Source organism: Saimiri boliviensis, chromosome 6 (genome assembly GCF_048565385.1).
Source record: "Saimiri boliviensis isolate mSaiBol1 chromosome 6, mSaiBol1.pri, whole genome shotgun sequence".
Classification (NCBI taxonomy): domain Eukaryota; kingdom Metazoa; phylum Chordata; class Mammalia; order Primates; family Cebidae; genus Saimiri; species Saimiri boliviensis.
In genome coordinates this window covers 125,642,049-125,661,617 of record NC_133454.1, presented here as the reverse complement: position 1 = coordinate 125,661,617, position 19,569 = coordinate 125,642,049, and the positions used below count along the sequence as shown (strand labels likewise).

General features: G+C 41.1%; 1 protein-coding gene and 1 pseudogene across 2 annotated transcripts in view; one reads left to right on the top strand and one right to left on the bottom strand.

Moving 5' to 3' along the window:
• The window catches only part of PACS1 (phosphofurin acidic cluster sorting protein 1), a 157,598-nt gene that overhangs the window by 48,586 nt on the left and 89,443 nt on the right, over nucleotides 1-19,569 (bottom strand). The window lies entirely within an intron of this gene.
• On the top strand, nucleotides 4,336-5,353 carry LOC101036679 (ribosome biogenesis protein NSA2 homolog pseudogene; annotated as a pseudogene).

The window sequence follows — 19,569 nt, the reverse complement described above, 5'->3', positions numbered from 1 at the left end:
TGGTCCCTTGATCTGATCTCACCCCTAACTTCTCTCATTTTTATGAGTTCACTGGTTTAGCCCGTCTTTGCCTCTCTTTGGGATCAATTTCCTTCCGATAAGAGCAGTGAGGCACTAGCTATTCTACTTAGGAAGAGAGCTCCTTGCCTGTTCCTCCTTCCCTACACCTCGAGCCATTTCTCTTCCATTTCATAGGCATGGGAGTCCTTGTGAGCCCTTGCGGAGAACACTCTCATTGCCACCAGCAGGAAGGACTGAGTACCACTGATAGAGTGTTCCCAGAAAGATCTCTACCAGCCTTTTACTGTACATCTTCTCTATACTTAGCTCTGTGCTAGGAGCTGAGAGAGAGAAAAAAATGGCCATAATCTCTGCTTTTGAGCAATTCATAACCTAGTTGAAAGGACAGGATTTAAGAATATCAAACAATTAACCAAGAAAGGTGATGGTGCATAATTAAGTTCTAAATTATATAAAAGGAAATCACTGAGTAACTGGGCTAAGGCTTCAGTGAGGACATATTTGAGCATAAGCAAATTCTCTCAAGAAATTATTTAGATCTCATTAGACTAAGTCTGAAAGAATAAAGCTGTCTACTTGATAACTGGGTAAAGAACAAAATACAGTAACAAGAATCTTCTGAAATCTTCTAAATAATTCTAGTTTATACATGACTGTAAGATAAAGGAGAAACAGTCTTTAATAATTTTCACAAATGATTCTCAATTTTCATTAAACAGCTGTTTCAAACCTACTCTCATGTAAACTTGAGAGGCTCACTAAGAGAGAAATGGTCATATTCCATTTCCCCCTTCAGCTCCTTTTTTTTTTTTTTTTCCAGTCAGGGTCTCACTCTGTCACCCAGACTGGAGTGCAGTGGCGTGATCTTGGCTTACTGCACCCTCTGCCTCCCAGGACAAAGGGATTTTTCTGCCTCAGCCTCCTAAGTAGCTGGTATTACAGGTGTGCAGCACTGCCGCCCGGCTAATACCTTTCTAATAAGATCTCAATAAACAGCCAAGTGGTCACATTTTAAACAGATAAAAGGGGAAGAAAAGAGACACACAGATCTGGATGAAATAAAAATCTGAATAGTTAGAACCCGAATCAAAATGATGGTCATGAGGTAGGAGGCGGAACTTTACTCTGAAACAGACTGAAGACTGGCTGTAACAGAGAACAGGCAACACCGCTACTCCCTAAGACACACCCACTAGTGTATGTCAGTTTACCATTGCCATGGCAACATCCAGATGTCACCACCCCTTCCTACTGCAACAACCTGGAGGTTACCACCTCTTTTCCGGAAAATTCTGAATAATCTGTCTCTTAATATGCATGTAATTAAAAGTGGATAAAAATAGGTCTGCAGAACTGACACTGAGTGGCTGCTCTTGAGGCTGCCTATAGGGTCTATCCTTGCTCTGCAGAGCAGTCACAGTGCTCTAACACTGCCACCTCAATAAAGCTGTTTTCTTCTACCACTGGCTCAATCTTGAATTCTTTCCTGAGCAAAGTAAAGAACCTTCCTGGGCTAAGCCCCAATTTTAGGGCTCACCTATACTGCACTGGTCCCTTTGTGACCAGAGCAAATAAACGCAAGGAACATGACAAGTGACCTGGATTATTCCTTTGTCCTACCAAGAAATGGCTGTTGTATGAGCAAGGCATTTTCCTCTCTGTGTGAGTTCTTTCATCATAAGATGGGAAGGATAAGCTCTGCCTCTTTCCTTAACAGCATTTATTCACACAAAGAGCAAACCAATAGAAAAAAAAAATTAAAAAGGTTTTCCTTTGTGAGAGTAAAAAAAATTCTGGCCAGGCACAGCGGCTCATGCCTGTAATCCCAGCACTTTCGGAGGCCTAGCCAGGCAGATCACCTGAGGACAGGAGTTTGAGACCAGCCTGGCAAACACAGTAAAATCTCATCTCTACTAAAAATATAAGAAATTAGCTGGGTGTGGTGGTGCATGCCTGTAGTCCCAGCTACTAGGGAGGTTGAGGCAGAAGAACTGCTTGAACTTGAGAGGTGGAGGTTGCAGTGAGCTGAGGTTGTGCCATTGCCCTACAGCCTGGGTGACAGAGTGAGCCTTTGTCTCAAGAACAACAAAAAAAACCATTTCTAAAATTGTGTCTATATTACAGGCACTTGTAGAAGTCTCAACAAGCTTCAACAACAATAACACCAACAAGTAAATTTCTGAGCAGTACAGTCTTACTGCTGAATAAGCTACCCAAACATGTAGATACTGAATCTATTATTTAATATGAAATAGCATAATTTTGATTGTGAAACACTGAACTAATGCATTATCTATTTATTTGCCTATTTATTTATGAGATGGAGGCTCGCTCTGTTACCCAGGCTGGAATGCAGTGGTGCGATCTTAGCTCACTGCAACCTCCGCCTCCCGGGTTCAAGCAATTCTTCTGCCTAAGCACACGCAACCATGCCCAGCTAATTTTTGTATTTTTAGTAGAGATGGGGTTTCACCATATTGGCCAGGTTGGTCTCCAACTCCTAACCTTGTGATCCACCTGCCTTGGCTTCCCAAAGTGCTAGGATTACAGGTATGAGCCACTATGCCTGGCCTTATCTATTCATTTTTGAGACAGGGTCTCACTCTATCACCCAGGCTGGAGTGCAGTGGGTTGATCTCAGCTCACTGCAGCCTCCATCTCCTGGGCTCAAGTGATTCTCCCATTTCAGCCTCCCAAGTAGCTGGGACCACAGGTGCATGCCACCACACCCAGCTAATTTTATTTTTATTTTATTTTATTTTTGAGACGGAGTTTCACTCTTGTTACCCAGGCTGGAGTGCAATGGCACGATCTCGGCTCACCACAACCTCTGCCTCCTGGGTTCAGGCAATTCTCCTGCCTCAGCCTCCTGAATAGCTGGGATTACAGGCACGCGCCACCATGACCAGCTAATGTTTTGTATTTTTAGTAGAGACGGGGTTTCACCATGTTGACTAGGATGGTCTTGATCTCTTGACCTTGTGATCTACCCGCCTCGGCCTCCCAAAGTGCTGGGATTACAGGTTTGAGCCACCGCACCCGGCCCTTAATTTTATTTTTAGTAGAGATGAGGTTTCACCATGTTGCCCAGGCTGGTCTCAAACTCCAGCTCAAGTGATCTGCTTGCCTCAGCCTTCTGAAGTGTTGGGATCACAGGTGTGAGCCACCACACCTAGCTTAAGGCATTATTTTTAAACCAGTAACCTTAAAGCAGATTTTTAAAAAGCAAAGCAACTAGGCCAGGTGTGGTGCCTCATGCCTATAGTACCAGAACTTTGGGGGGCTGAGGCAGGAGGATGGCTTGAGCTTAGGAGTTCAAAACCAGCCTAAGCTGGGCATGGTGGTGTGAGAACTGTGGTCCCAGCTACTTGCAGGGCTGAGGTGGGAGCTTGAACCCCGGAGGTCAAGGCTGCAGTGAGCTATGATCGTACCATTATAGTGTGGCCTGGGTGACAGAGCAAGACCTGTCTCAAAAAACAAAACAAAACAAAACAAAACAAAAACTTTACAGGAAGAGAAGGTGGATTTTTAATAGAAGGACAGAGTAGGTGCAGCAAATCAGCACACCTGCCAAGAACAACAAAGAAGTCCAGCTGAAATGCAGAAATTATCTATTTTAAGGTAATAGAGAGCTTCTAGGCAATAAGAATGAGAACTGGAAAAGCCAAGACAAGAGAATCTTGAAAAGAAAGCTGACATTTGCAGTAAATTACAGATTCCAAGTACAGCCAAGAGGCTGAGAATCCAGGCTTTGTGTCCCTGGAGGGCTACTGCTAAGGGAAAGACACCAGCAAAATGGGGCGGGGGTGGGCAGTTTCAAGCATTATGAGGACATTATTAGCTGAATACTGAGAGTGCATGAGGCAGCAGATAACCTAAGCAAAAATCTTCTGAAAAGCAGTTTTGCTAGACAAAGATTTTGGGATCCATCAGGAGAGGGTGCACCAAGAACACATGAGGGTCTCACTTGAAAACTGTGGAGAGCGAGGGAGAGTAAAAGTCTAGCAGACTGAGCCTTACACCTCAGCTGCAAACCCAACCTCCATTTGGCACAGTTTCTAATCGGATTATGATCAGCCCAGTAGAGGGAAAAGTAAGCCCTGTCTGGGGGAGGATATCATCATGTGGAGCTCTAACAATTTTTTTGTATATAATGTATGACATTACTAGACATGGCAAAAGACAGGACCATATAACTGAAAACTAAGAGGAAGAAAAACAGAAAACGAAAGATGATTAAATATTAGAGTTAGCCAACAAGTAACTAATAACAGTAATGATTATTAAAAAAATAAAAAAATAGGTGGGTCTCAGAGACCCGAAAACTAAGAGCATTTTTACGTCCCTGGGGCCGCTCCTGGCAGCTCTGCAGCCATCACCATGCCACAGAACGAATACATTGAATTACATCGTAAACGCTATGGATACCGTTTGGATTACCATGAGAAAAAGAGAAAGAAGGAAAGCCGAGAAGCTCATGAACGTTCAAAGACGGCAAAGAAAATGATTGGTCTGAAAGCTAAGCTTTACCATAAACAGCGCCACGCTGAGAAAATACAAATGAAAAAGACTATCAAGATGCATGAAAAGAGAAATACCAAACAGAAGAATGATGAGAAGACTCCACAGGGAGCAGTACCTGCCTATCTGCTGGACAGAGAAGGACAACCTCGAGCTAAAGTACTTTCCAATATGATTGAACAGAAATGAAAAGAGAAGGCGGGAAAATGGGAAGTCCCTCTGCCTAAAGTCCGTGCCCAGGGAGAAACAGAAGTATTAAAAGTTATTCGAACAGGAAAGAGAAAGAAGAAGGCGTGGAAGAGGATGGTTACTAAAGTCTGCTTTGTCGGAGATGGCTTTACAAGAAAACCACCTAAATATGAAAGATTCATCAGGCCGATGGGCTTGCGTTTCAAGAAAGCCCATGTGACACATCCTGAACTGAAAGCCACATTTTGCCTACCAATACTTGGTGTAAAGAAAAATCCTTCATCCCCACTGTATACAACTTTGGGTGTTATTACCAAAGGTACTGTCATTGAGGTAAATGTGAGCGAATTGGGCCTTGTGACGCAAGGAGGCAAAGTTATTTGGGGAAAGTATGCCCAGGTTACGAACAATCCTGAAAATGATGGATGCATAAATGCAGTCTTACTGGTTTGACAGCAATTTAATATATAAGTAGAGGACTACACACCAATTGGAAAAACTGCCATTGCTGTACTGTTTCTCAATACTACCAAACAGCCATACATGTCTGCAATCAAGATTTATTGTAAACATTAAAATGGTCCCGTTGTATAAATGGTCTTCATTTTGAAATCTACTTAGACCCCCATGTTAATAAAACTGATTGAAAAAAAGCAAATATAAAAAAAATAAAAAATAAAATAAAATAAAATAAAAAATAAAAAATAAAAAAACAGAAAGGGACCAGGCATGGTGGCTCATGCTGTAATTCCAGCACTTTGGGAGGCCAAGGCAGGTAGATCACTTAAGGTCAGGAGTTCAAGCCCAACTTGATCAACATGGTGAAAACCCACCTCCACTAAAAATACAAAAATTAGCTGGGCATGGTGGTGGGCACCTATAATCCCAGCTACTTGGGAAACTGCGGCAGGAGAATTGCTTGAACCTGGGAGGCAGAGGTTGCAGTGAGCCGAGATGGTGCCCTTGCAGGCCAGCATGGGTGACAGAACAAGTCTCTGTCTGAAACAAACAAACAAACAAACAAAAAAACAAAAAGAAAAAAAATTTTTTAAAAAGGAGATGAAAAGATGGAGAATTTAACCAAAGAATCAGAGTCCTATATACAGATTACTTATACATTGCATATTTCCTGTGAGCACCAGTTGTGCATATTCAGCTGCTTACCTGGCAGTTCTGTTTTGATGTATCAATGGCATTTCAAATTTAACATGTCTACAGCCAGACTTAATATTGCTCCTCAGTAAACTTAGTCATTTTCCACTGTTCAGTCTATTCTATTACAAGAACAAGTAACTGTAAGTAACCCATAACAGCTCTCCCTCCCTTACCTTTCATATCAAAGTATTATCAAGTGCTAATTTTTCTCCCTAAAGAGCTCTCAAATTTATTTTTATTATCACCAACACCAACCTAGTCCAAGTCACCACAATCTACTGCCTGGACTTCTGCAACAGCCTTTTAACCAATCTACATATACTCTTGCTTCCCTCTGATTTGTTCTCTATGTTGCAGCTACAGCGGTCTTTTTGAAGCAGCTGTCTGATCATCGTTAGTGTTCCTTGGCCTCCATTAGTGTCTATCTCCCAACTAGACTCAGTGAAGACATAGACAATGTCTGTTTTGCTCACCATAGAAACTTAAGCCTCTAAAAGAGTGTCTAGTACAAGGAAGCACTCAATGAATATAATGTTGAACAAATGGATGATCATACTTTCTAGTTTTACCCTTGAAAGTCTGAGTGGGGTTGGAATTTCTATATAGATACTTGATCAATTATGGAACCATTTCACCAAGCAGTGTCAATTCCAGGAAAACAAGAAAAGAGGGTAAGTCAAGTCCTTTCACAGTTTTAGATTAAGGGTGCCACAATCAGTGATAAGTATTAGGTTCTTCAATTCTATTAGAACTGACACCAGTGAGAAAAAGGCTAGAAACATCCTTCAGAAAAACTGTACAGTAGATACACCACTTTCAATTTAGGGAGAGGAGGCTGCCGTTTAGTAATATGCTCTCACAAAAATTAATACAAATTTCTCCTCTCAGAAAATTTCCACAAGTATTTGTAGAAACAGATCCTTTCCCCTTTCTAAGAAATCTTCCTTTCCCTTTTTGCTATCCTTGTATTGGTCAAAACAGACTCAAAGAAGAAATACCAGTAGCCCTGGGATAGAAAGCTACTGTTGAAAAAGACCAATGAGGGAACAGGGATGGATCTAAATAAATCAAGACTGATCCCTGACCTCACAGCACCCTCAGTCTAGTGGGAAAGGCATACAAACAACAGCATAACTTGTAGGTGCTCTACCTGAGACATATGCAAGTTACTATGGAATGCAGAAGGAGTGTCTCATGTCCTTCCTGGGGAGTAAGAGGAGGCTTCACAGAAACTAAGGATAAGTCAGCACTCACCTCGCAGGGAGGAATAAGATCACTCCAGTCAGAGAGAACAACTGGTTCTTTTTTTTTTTTTTGAGACAGAGTTTTGCCCAGTTTTTACCCAGGCTGGAGTGCAATGGCGCAATCTCGGCTCACTGCAACCTCCGCCTCCTGGGTTCAGGCAATTCTCCTGCCTCAGCCTCCTGAGTAGCTGGGATTACAGGCACGCGCCACCATGCCCAGCTAATTTTTTGTATTTTTAGTAGAGATGGGGTTTCACCATGTTGACCAGGATGGTCTCGATCTCTTGACCTCGTGATCCACCTGCCTTGGCCTCCCAAAGTGCTGGGATTACAGGCGTGAGCCACCGTGCCTGGCCCCGGTTCTTTTTTTTAAATTAATTAATTAATATATTTTTGAGACAGAGTCTCGCTCTGTTGCCCAGGCTGGAGTGCAGTGGTACAATCTTGACTCACTGCAACCTCCGCCTCCCAGGTTCAAGCAATTCTCTGCCTCAGCCTCCAGAGTAGCTGGGATTACAGGTACCTGCCACCATGCCCAGGTAATAATTTTCGTATTTTTAGTAGAGACAGGGTTTCACCATGTTGGTCAGGCTGGTCTCAAACTCCAGACCTTGTGATCCGCCTGCCTTGGACTCCCAAAGTACTAGGATTATAGGCGTGAGCCACCACGCCAGGCTAGAACTGGTTCCTTAAGAAAGCAGGTATGTAGGTTGGAAATTAAGAGTGTATATGGGCCAAGCACAGTGGCTCACACCTGTAATCCCAGCATTTTGGGAGGCCAAGGCAGGCAGTTCATTGAGATCAGGAGTTCAAGACCAGCCTGGCCAACGTGGTGAAATCCTGTCTCTATGAAAAATATAAAAATTAGCCAGACATGGTAGCGCATGCCTACCCAGCAACTCAGGAGGTTGAGGCAGGAGAATCATTTGAACCTGGGAGGTGGAGGTTGCAGCGAGTCGAGATCACGCCACTACACTCCAGCCTAGGCAACAAGAGTGGAACTCCATCTAAAAAAAAAAAAAAAAAGAGTGTATATAGATAAAGGAGCAGGAAAACACGTTAGACAACCAGGGCTCAGATCATAAAAGAACATGAATGTCATGCTAAAGAATCTGGATCTTAACGCTGGAACGTAGAAATTAAAGGATTTTAGACAGGGGAGTAACATTAAAATGCAGATATACTCTTTAACTAAAATGTATGTTCTCACATAAGTGAGGGTTAAATACTGAGCACAAATGTACATAAATATGGGAACGACAGACACTGCAAACTACTAGAGGTGGAGCTAGGTGGGGTGGTTTGTTTAAAACACTACCTAGTGGGTACTATGCTAACTACTTGGGTGACGGGTTTTGTACTACAAACCTCCGCATCACACAATATTCCCATGTAACAACTCTGCACATGTATCCACTATATCTAAAATAAAAGTTGAAATTTTTAAAAATGAAGGAAATAATGTTTATAATTTGGAAAGTCTACTTTGGTCAAAGTGTGTGGAGAAGATTGGTACTGGTGAGTATAAAGACAAGAAGAGTTAGGAAGTTACTATAAATGTCCAGGTGAGAAACGATGAATTCCTGAACCTGGAATGTGGTCACTGAGATCAAAAAGAAAAAAATTCAATTTGAGAAACATTTAGAAAGTGGAATCAACCCTGTGATATTTCAACCTACAGGATGCCAAGAGTAGAGAGAAAAAAATCAGAGACAACTCTCAGGTTTCCAGCTTGAATGATCAGTACATGTGATGGCCATTCACACCCCTCCCCAACCAAGTTTGTGGAAATCCACTTGGTCCTGGAGAAGGTGACACCAACGTTGGCTCCGCGACCTATGTACGGGAAGCCATAGGCATACTCCATGTCCCCCCTGCTGGCCACTGGGACTGACAGAGAGTTTGTACAGTGGAAGACAGATCAGAACTTATACAAAATGTAGCAAAGTGACAATAAAAGTGTAAATGAAAAGTCAGACCTAGAAAACAGAGAAGTTAGAGCTGAAATCTAATCTAGATGCAATGAATCTCCAAGAGAAAGAGACAGAATAGGTGAGGGGCATCATTCAAAGGTCCAAAGGCAAAAAATTTTCCAGGATTTACCAAAGCCATCCACTTTCGGATTTTAGAAAGCCTAACATATTCGAAGGGAGGGTAAAGAAAAATGAATCCACAACCAAACATTACTATGAATCTGTAGAATACCAAAGACAAAGGAGACTTTAAAAGCTGCCCGAGAAAAAGAGAAGCACTGAGACTGACGACTTTAAAAAAAACTGTATTAATTTATATATTACAACATTCACCTGTTTTCTTTTTTTTCTTTCTTTTTTTTTTTTTTGAGACAAAATTTTGCTCTGTTGTCCAGGCTGGAGTCCAATGATGCAATCTTGGCTCACTACAACCTCAGCCTCCCGGGTTCAAGAGATTCTCCTGCCTCAGCCTCCCGAGTAGCTGGGATTACAGATGTCTGCCACCACACCCAGCTCATTTTTGTATTTTTAGTAGAGATGGGGTTTCACCATGTTGGTCACACTGGTCTCGAACTCCTGACCTCAGGTGATCCACCCGCCTTGGCTTCGCAGTGATGGGATTACAGGCGTGAGCCATTGTGCCTGCCAAAATTCACCTATTTAAAATATACAATTCAATGATCTTCAATAAATTTGTTAGATGGTGCAGCCATCACCCCAATACAGTACTAGAATATTTTTATCATCAAAATACAATCCTTTGTGCCTGTTTACAGTTAATCCCAGGAAGCCCATCAAGTCTCCATCTCTATGGGTCTGTCTTTTCTGGATATTTCATACCAAAGGGACGATACAACATGTCTGGCTTCTTTCCCTTAATGTGTTTTGAGACTGACCCATTTGTAGCACAAATCAGTATTTTATTCATTTTATTGGTGAATAATATTTATCCATTTACTAGTTGGTGGGCACTTAAGTAGTTTCCACTTTTTAGTTTTAATGACTAATGATGTTATGAACATACAAGTCTTTGAACGCTTTGGACCCAGCTTTCATTTCTCCTGGGTGTTTATTTACCAGTGGAATTGTGGGGTCTTATGGTAAATTGATGTTTAACTTCCTGTGAAACTGTCAAAGTATTATCCAAAGTGGCTATAGCATTTTACATTCCTACCAGCAATGTATGTGGTGGGTTCCTGTTTCTCTACATCCTCGCCACCATTTATTATTGTCTGCCTTTCTGATTAAGGCCATTTTAATAAGTGTTAAATGGTATCTTCTCATGATTTTTTGGGATTTTTTTCTTGTTATTTTATTTAATATAGTTTTAATTTGCGTTTCCCTCATGACTAATTTGCCTTTCCCAAGTGACTAATGATTTTGAGCATCCTTTCAAGTGTTTATTTGGCATATCTTCTTTGTTAAAATCTCTATTCAAATTTTTTGCCTTTTTAAAAAAAATTTTATGAGACTGAGTCTTGCTCTGTTGTTGCCCAGGCTGAAGTGCAATGGCACGATCTCAGCTCATTGCAACCTCTGCCTCCCGAGTTGAAGTGATTCCCCTGAGTCAGCCTCCGGAGTAGCTGGGAGTACAGGCATGCACCACCACACCTGGCTAATTTTTGTATTTTTAGTAGAGACAGGGTTTTGCCGTGTTGGCCAGGCTAGTCCTGAACTCCTGACCTCAGGTGATCTGCCCACCTCAGCCACCCAAAGTGCTGGGATTACAGGTGTGAACCACTGTGTCTGCCCCAAATCTTTTGCCCATTTTTAAACTGAGCTGTTTGTTTAGTGTTAGGTTTTTTACATAGTCTAGATACATGTCTTTTATTTGACAATGGACTTTTAACAGCAATAACGGAATTCAGAAGATAATTGAAAAATATCTTCAATGTGCTGAGAGAAAATAATTGTCAATACAGAATTGTACACATAGATAAAATATATTTTAGGAATGAGCATTAATTAAAGACATTTTCAGATGGCTGGATGTGTGGCTTATGCCTGTAATGCAAGCACCTTAGGAGGCTGAGTGGGAGGACTGCTTGAGCCCAGGAGTTTAAGACCAGACTGAGCAACATAGCAAGCAGGACTCTGTCTCTACCAAAAAAAACCCCAAAAACAAAAAATAAAAACAAAAAAAAATTTTAGATAAAAACAGTTTACTAACAGAAGACTCTCACTAGTGTATATTAATTACTGCTGAGTAACAATACTAATAAATTAAAACTTTTTTTTTTGAGACAAAGTCTCACTCTGTCGCCAGGCTGGAGTGCAGTGGTGTGATCTTGGCTCACTGTAATCTCTGCCTCCCAGGTTCAAGTGATTCTCCTGCCTCAGCTTCCTGAGTAGCTGGGGCTATAGGTACATGCCACCACGCCCAGCTAATTTTTTTTTTTTTTTTGGGAGACAGAGTCACTCTGTCTCCCAGGCTGGAGTGTAATGGCACAATCTCTACTCACTGCAACCTCCGCCTCCCAGGTTCAAGTGATTCTCCTGCCTTAGCCTCCCAAGTAGCTGGGATTATAGGCATCTGCCATGACGCCCAAGCTAATTTTTGTATTTTTGTAGAGATGGGGTTTCAACATGTTGGCCAGGATGGACTCAAAGTCCTGACCTCAAGTAATCAACCTGCCTCAGCCTCCCAAAGTGCTGGGATTAACAGGCATGAGCCACCATGCCTGGCCACTAAGCATAAATTTCTTATCTCACAGTTTCTGTGTGTCAGAGATTCAGAAGCAGCTAGGGTAGGTAGTCCTAGCTCTAGGTCTTTTGTGAGGATGCCATCTGGATGGTGGCCGGAGCTATAGTTGCCATGATGGGCCTGCAGGATCTGCTTCCCATGTGGCTGCCTTACAAGGTTGGGAAGTTTGTACTGGCAGATGATAGGAAGCCTCTTCACGTGGAATCCTCCCAGAACTGCTTGATAACTTCATGACATGGCAGCCGGCATCCCAGAGTGAGTGGCCCAAGAAAGAGCAAGGCTAAAAGGTGCAATGTATTTTATGACCCAACCTCAGAAATCATGCTCCAATATTGCTGCAATGTTCAGTGGTTACAAAGGTCAGCCCTCTTCAGTGTGGTATGCTAACCTACCCTGTGTTAGCCTGACAGACTCCATCTTAACCTCCGCCTCACCCCTCCCACCATTTCTCCCTTGAGAGCATACCTGGGTCACACTACTGTGCTGGGTCATGCTGTGTTTAGAACTATAGAGGCATATAACCATTGTAACCATATCCTGCTTGGCAAGCCCACTTGCTATTGCGAATACCCCCTTGACTGATTGTATGGCAAGTACTGAATACCCTTCTTGGTAACCAGCAATCATGGGAACTGGTTGTGTATACTCTCCTTAGTAATCAACAAACATGGGAACCTCCTGCCTCCTAGTTATCAGCCTCCTTATCTAACTTGCTTGTTCTGCTTCTGTAAATTCTGCTTCAGCTAGGCTCCCACTCCCCTCTCTTAAGCAAGATATAAAAAGGAATCAAACCCCTTCTTCGGGGCCGAGAGATTTTGAGCATGAGCTGACTCTCAGTCGCCGGCAATAAAGGACTCTCAATTGGTACTCAGAGTGTGGTGCTTTCCTTCTAACTCACTCAGGTGTAACAGTGGGAGTATGAATCATCGAGAGCCACAGTCATCAGGGAGACTCTGGAGGCTGGCTCACTCATTTCATGTAACGTCATAAGGACATACTGTAAAAATAAGAAAAGGTCCCAGTAAGAAGATCAAGGATAGAAAAAGAAATAATGAAGAAAGAAAACTGTAAAAATATAGGGAAATTTAAACAAGCATTGCTTTTATAAAACAAGAATGGCAATGTCAATTTACATACAGTAAATGGTACAGCAAGCATGGTGGGAGGAACTGATTGGATTAGAACATTTTTTAGGAGGCCGGGCACGGTGGCTCAAGCCTGTAATCCCAGCACTTTGGGAGGCCAAGGCGGGTGGATCACGAGGTCGAGAGATCGAGACCATCCTGGTCAACATGGTGAAACCCCGTCTCTACTAAAAATACAAAAAAAAAAAAAAAATTAGCTGGGCATGGTGGCACGTGCCTGTAATCCCAGCTACTCAGGAGGCTGAGGCAGGAGAATTGCCTGAACCCAGGAGGCGGAGGTTGTGGTGAGCCGAGATCGCACCATTGCACTCCAGCTTGGGTAACAAGAGCGAAACTCCGAAACTCCGTCTCAAAAAAAACAAAACATTTTTTAGGACCTTTGATTCAGGGGAGAATGGAAATTGACTAACTTTATACTCTTAAGCAGGCATCCCCTTGAGGCCATTTATCCGCACCCCCCACCCCCTGCTGCAATTCAGGAAGGGGCACTTCTTTCATTGGTGGTCAGTGAGAGGAGCACAGTATGTGGCGGCCCTCCAACAGTCTGAGGGACAGTGAATTGGCCCCCTGTGTAAAAAGTTTGGTAATGCCTGCTCTTAAGTATTCACATTCAAAGTTTGAGAGTAACCACTAAGAAAATAAAAATTCAATGCCTATCTTTAAAACACATAGTTTAGAAAAATGGAATGAGAGAAACAGTGTCAACCAATTCAAAATGGTACAAAGAAAGAGGTTTAAAGAGTCATCCAGAAACAGAGAGACCCACCCCAAAAATAAGAACAAATGGAAAGCATAAATTAAGATGGCAGAAAAAACACCTATGCGAGATTTTTCTGCCATCTTAATATAGCCATAATATGTAGAAATACATTAAACTCCTAAGGTAAAAGATATAAATTAGATTTACAAAACAAAACCCACTTAAATGTTCTTCATAAGAATTCACCTAAAATAATAGAAAAGTTATACCAGATATATAATAATCAAAAGAAAGCTGGAATATATATATTAATATTAGACAAAATGGAATTACTAGAGAATCATCAGGAAGATAATTCTAGACCTATATAAACTTAATAAAAATAGCTTAAAAATAAATGCCATAAAAATTGACAGAAATATAAGACAACGACAAGCTTACTTATCAGAAGGGCATATTTTTATTTTTTTTTTTGAGGCGGAGTTCGCTCGTTACCCAGGCTGGAGTGCAATGGCGCCATCTCGGCTCACTGCAGCCTCCGCCTCCTGGGTTCAGGCAATTCTCCTGCCTCAGCCTCCTGAGTAGCTGGGATTACAGGCACGCGCCACCATACCCAGCTAATTTTTTGTATTTTTAGTAGAGACAGGGTTTCACTATGTTGACCAGGATGGTCTTGATCTCTTGACCTCGTGATCCACCTGCCTCGGCCTCCCATAGTGCTGGGATTACAGGCTTGAGCCACCTTTAAATATCTCTCTTAGTAACTGATAAACAGAAAAAACTGCTGAGATTACCAGTATTCAAATGAACACAGGAATCCTGAATCCCACAACAGGAGAATACAAAATCTTTTCAAACATACACAGAATGCTTTAAAAATCTGATCTTGTATTTAGGTATAAAGTAAATTACCAACACATTTCCTTTGTTTTTTGAGACAGGGTTTTGTTTTGTCACCCAGGTGGGAGTGCAGTAGCTCAATCTTGATTCACTGAAATATCTGCCTGCCAAGTAGCTGGGACTAAGGCACGTGCCACCACACCTGGCTGATTTTGTTTTCTTTTGTTTTGTAGAGATGAGGTTTCATCATGTTGCCCAGGCTGGTCTTCAACTCCTTGACTCAAGTAATCCACCTGTCTCAGCCTCCCAAACTGCTGGGATTACAGGCATGAGCTACCAGGCCCACCCAGCCTTTACCAACAAATTTCAAAGAATCAGTAACATGAGAACTACTTTTTTTCATTAAAATACAATTAAATTAGAAATCAGTAATAAGAATATAACTTTAAAGAGAATGCATTTGAAAGTATAAAAACATCCCTGTAAAGCACTCATGGATCAAAGAAGTTATAAATCAGAAAATATTCAGAACCAAACACTAAAATATGATGTATCAAAACTTCGTTATGCCATTAAAGCAGATATTAGGTGAAGCTTTATTATTTCTTAAAGGAAACAACAGCCTTCAGTAGTTATACAAGAAAAGAAGAAATGCTGAAATTAATGAATTAAGCAGCCATTAAGAAGCAAAAAATAAAAGGATAGTCAAGCCCAAAAATCTAAAAGAAAGGATAAAAGCAAATTTCATAAAATAAAAAGCAAATATATATATACACATATTAGTCTTAAGAGGCTAATAAAATCTAGAAACCTAAAATTGTTTTTCAAGGAACATACTCCAGATTAAGCGAAGATTTACAAGATTAGACTGTGCCACAAACCACTTTATGCAAGTAAAGCTGGAAACTTAGATGAAAATAGCAGATTTCGCTGGGCGTGGTGGCTCACGCCTATAATCCTAGCACTTTGGGAGGCCAAGGTGGGTGGATCACCTGAGGTCAGGAGTTCAAGACCAGCCTGGCCATCATGGTGAAACCCCATCTTAAAAAAATTAAAAAATGGTAGATTTCTAGAAACATATGATGTTTATTATTATTATTAAGAAATTATTATTATTATTGTTGTTATTTTTATTTTTATTTTTTTGAGACAGACTTTCACTCTTCTTACCCAGGCTGGAGTGCAATGGCATGATCTCGGCTCACCGCAGCCTCCGCCTCCTGGGTTCAGGCAATTCTCCTGCCTCAGGCTCCTGAGTAGCTGGGATTACAGGCACGCGCCATCATGCCCAGCTAATGTTTTGTATTTTTAGTAGAGACGGGGTGTTTCACCATGTTGACCAGGATGGTCTCCATCTCTTGACCTCGTGATCCACCCACCTCGGCCTCCCAAAGTGCTGTGATTACAGGCTTGAGCCACCGCGCCCGGCCTATTATCATTAAGAAATTATTAAGAAAGCTTGAGGGTGGGCGCGGTAGCTCACGCCTGTAATCCCAGCACTTTGGGAGGCCGAGGCGGGTGGATCACGAGGTCAAGAGATCGAGACCATCCTGGTCAACATGGTGAAACCCCGTCTCTACTAAAAATACAAAACATTAGCTGGGCATGGTGGCGCGTGCCTGTAATCCCAGCTACTCAGGAGGCTGAGGCAGGAGAACTGCCTGAACCCAGGAGGCGGAGGTTGCGGTGAGCCGAGATAGTGCCATTGCACTCCAGCCTGGGTAGCAAGAGTGAAACTCCATCTGAAGAAAAAAAAAAAAAAAAAAAAAAAAAAGAAAGCTTGAGAAAATCTCAATGGTTCTGTTACTATTAAAGACAGTGATCAGTAGTTTAATCTCTTCTGAAAATGAAAACACCAAGTCCAGATTATCATTACAGGCAAATTCTATCAAACACTCAAATAAAATATAATCTTAACCTTATATACATTCTTCCAGAGGGTCAAAAGGAGGAAACACTTTCCAATTAATTTCATAAAATTAACATAATCTCAGTACTGCAGAAAGAAAAATTACAAGCCAATTTCTTTCATGATAAGTAATAAAAAATTTTATAACAAAATATTAGCAAACCAAATCTAGTAATATATTTTAAAACTAGCTGGTTGCGGTGGCTCACGTGGTCAGGATTTCGAGACCAGCCTGGCCAACACAGTGAAACCTCATTTCTACTAAAGATAAAAAAAAAAAGAAATTAGGCAGGTATGGTGGTGCACACCTGTAATCCTAGCTACTAGGGAGGCTGAGGCAGGAGAATTGCTTAACCTGGAGGCAGAGGTTGCAGTAAGCCAAGATCATGCCACTACATTCTACCCTGGGTGACAGGGCAAGACTCCATCTCTAAATATATAAGTAAAATACCAGTTAGATTTATCACAGGAATGTAAAGATGCTTTAACATTAGAGAACCTATGCATGTAATCTTCATCATTAACAGATTAAAGGACAGAATATATGATCATTTTAACAGATTTATATCAATCATTTGGTAAAACTCAACATCCATTTATGGTTAAGTCCTCTTAGAAAACTGGGAATAGAAAAACATTCTGTGACATAAAAGATATACACCAGAAATACATAGTAAATACTTTCATGGTGAAACATTAGAACGTTTTCTTAAAAACTAAGAATAAAAAAGGTGTTCACCATTCCCACTTTTATTCAAGGTTATACTATTATCAAGCCTCTAGCTATTTGAGAATGCTGTTCAGCTAAAAGCAAATACTCTAAGCAGCTCAGTAAGAGAACAAAAAAGACATAAAAATATAAAGTTTAAAATGGAAGAAACAAAAGCCATTACTTGCAAGTTGATTTATGACAGCCCATTTGGGAAATCCAAAAAAATTCTCATTATCAGGATTAATGAGAGATTAGCCAGGTTGCTAGATTTCTGAAACTCAAATGCATTTCTAAACACCAGCAACAAAGAATTAAAAATCGTAATTTTTAAAAAAGGTACGACTTAGGAAACAAGCAACAAAAAATAAGATACCTAGGGATAAAACAAATTAATAGCAACAGCTACCAACTACTCAGCATTTACTATGTGTCCCTATGAAGTAGAAACATTAACCCTATTTTACAGATGAGAAAAATGAGGCACAGAGAGGCTGACTTACCCAAGATGACATTGTAAGCAGCGAGGTGAGAATTGAAACCAACAGGATTGAAACCCAAGATGACACTATAAGCAGCGAAGTGAGGACTGAAACACAGGCAACCTGGTTCTGAAGCCTCTGCTCTTAAAACCACTACTCTACACTGTCTCTCTCCATAAGATGTGCAAGACCTGTATGGAGTTGTAAGATACACTGTATGTATACAAATGTCAATTTCAAGACAAAAGAGATGCCATGCTCATGCATAAGAGGCACTCTAGCACTGACATCTTGATTTTTCTCCAAATTGATATACAAAATTAATACAACACTGATCAAAATTCCAACAGGATTTTCCAAAGATGCTAATTCTAAAATTTATAAGGAAGAGGAGGCCAGACACGGTGGCTCATGCCTGTAATCTCAACACTTTGGGAGGCCAAGGTGGGTGGGTCACTTAAGCCCAGGAATTCAAGTTCAAGATCAGCCTGGGCAACACGGCAAGACTCCATCTCTACAAAACATTTTTAAAAATTAGCCAAGCATGGTGGTGGCATGTGCCTGTGGTCCCAGTTACTCAGGATGCTAAGATGGACGACCGCCTGAGCCTAGGAAGTTGAGGTTGCAGTGAGCCATGATCATACCGCTGCACTCAAGTCTGACCAAGACACTCTTGAAGAAAAGAAGCAAGGTGGGGAAATTAGGCTATCAGGTATTTAGATTTATTATAAAGAAACAGTAGTTGAGGCAGTATGTTATTAGTGCAGGAACAACAAAAAGTTCAATGAAACAGAGCACGGTGCCCAGAAACGATCCCACAATCATGCAGAAGCGATATAAGAAAAAGGCATTATTTCAATAACTAGAAAAAAAAATAAACTGTGAAACGCAAAAAATGAAATTTGGATCCACGCCTCACACCATACATAAAAATAATCATCATGTAGCTTTAATTCTTATATGTGAAAGGCAAAATTTTAGAATATTGGACAATATTTTTATGTCTCTGAGGTAAGAGTGGATTTCTAAAAATAAGACATTGAAAACAATGAGAAATCCAACTATATTAAAATCGGGAATTTCTAGTCATCAAGAGACACCAAAAAGACACTCAAAAGACAGGCCAAAGACGGCTGTGGTAGCTCATGCCTCTAATTCCAATACTTTGGGAGGCAGAGGTGGGAGGATCACTTGAGGCCGGGAGTTCAAGTTCAAGGTTGCAGTGAGCTATGACTGCACTCCAGCCTGGATGATAGAGCAAGACTGTATCTCAAAAAAAAAAGACAAGCCATGAACCTGGAGAAGACTGAAACTCCTAATACTGACAAAGGGAAAGAACTACAAGTAAGAAAAAGACTGACAAATCAACTAAAAAGTGGGCAAAAGACATGAACAGATGTTCCATGTTTCCAGAAGAGGAAACAATAATGGATAATAAACATACAAAAATATGCTCAAATCATTAGAAATCAGGAAAATGCAAATTGAAATCAAAATACCATTTCACACCCACAAAATTGGCAAAACTAGGTATGAGTGAAGATGCGGCATCATGGGCACTCATATGCCACTGGTGGGAGTATCAACTGGTACAATCACTTCAGAAACTATTAGGCATCATCTTTTGAAGTTAAACATACATGACGTCCATGATCCAGCAATTTCACTCATTACATGGGTAAGCTACTCCTCTTCCTATGCCTCTGCTCCCTCATCTGAAAAATCAGCATTGTAATAATACTGACTCACAGGGTTGTTGTGAGTGACCATATATATAAAAGCACTGAGAACACTGCCTGGCCCATTATAAGCTCCTTATATACTAGAGAATATTTGCACTGTGCTCATCAGAACCCAAATGTACACTGTAAGAGGAGTAGACAAATCTGTAAATTCACACAACCAAATGCTATCCAGCAATGGAAGTGAATGAATGGACTAAGCTTAAGCTGCAGAAGACTACCTATAATACTGTAC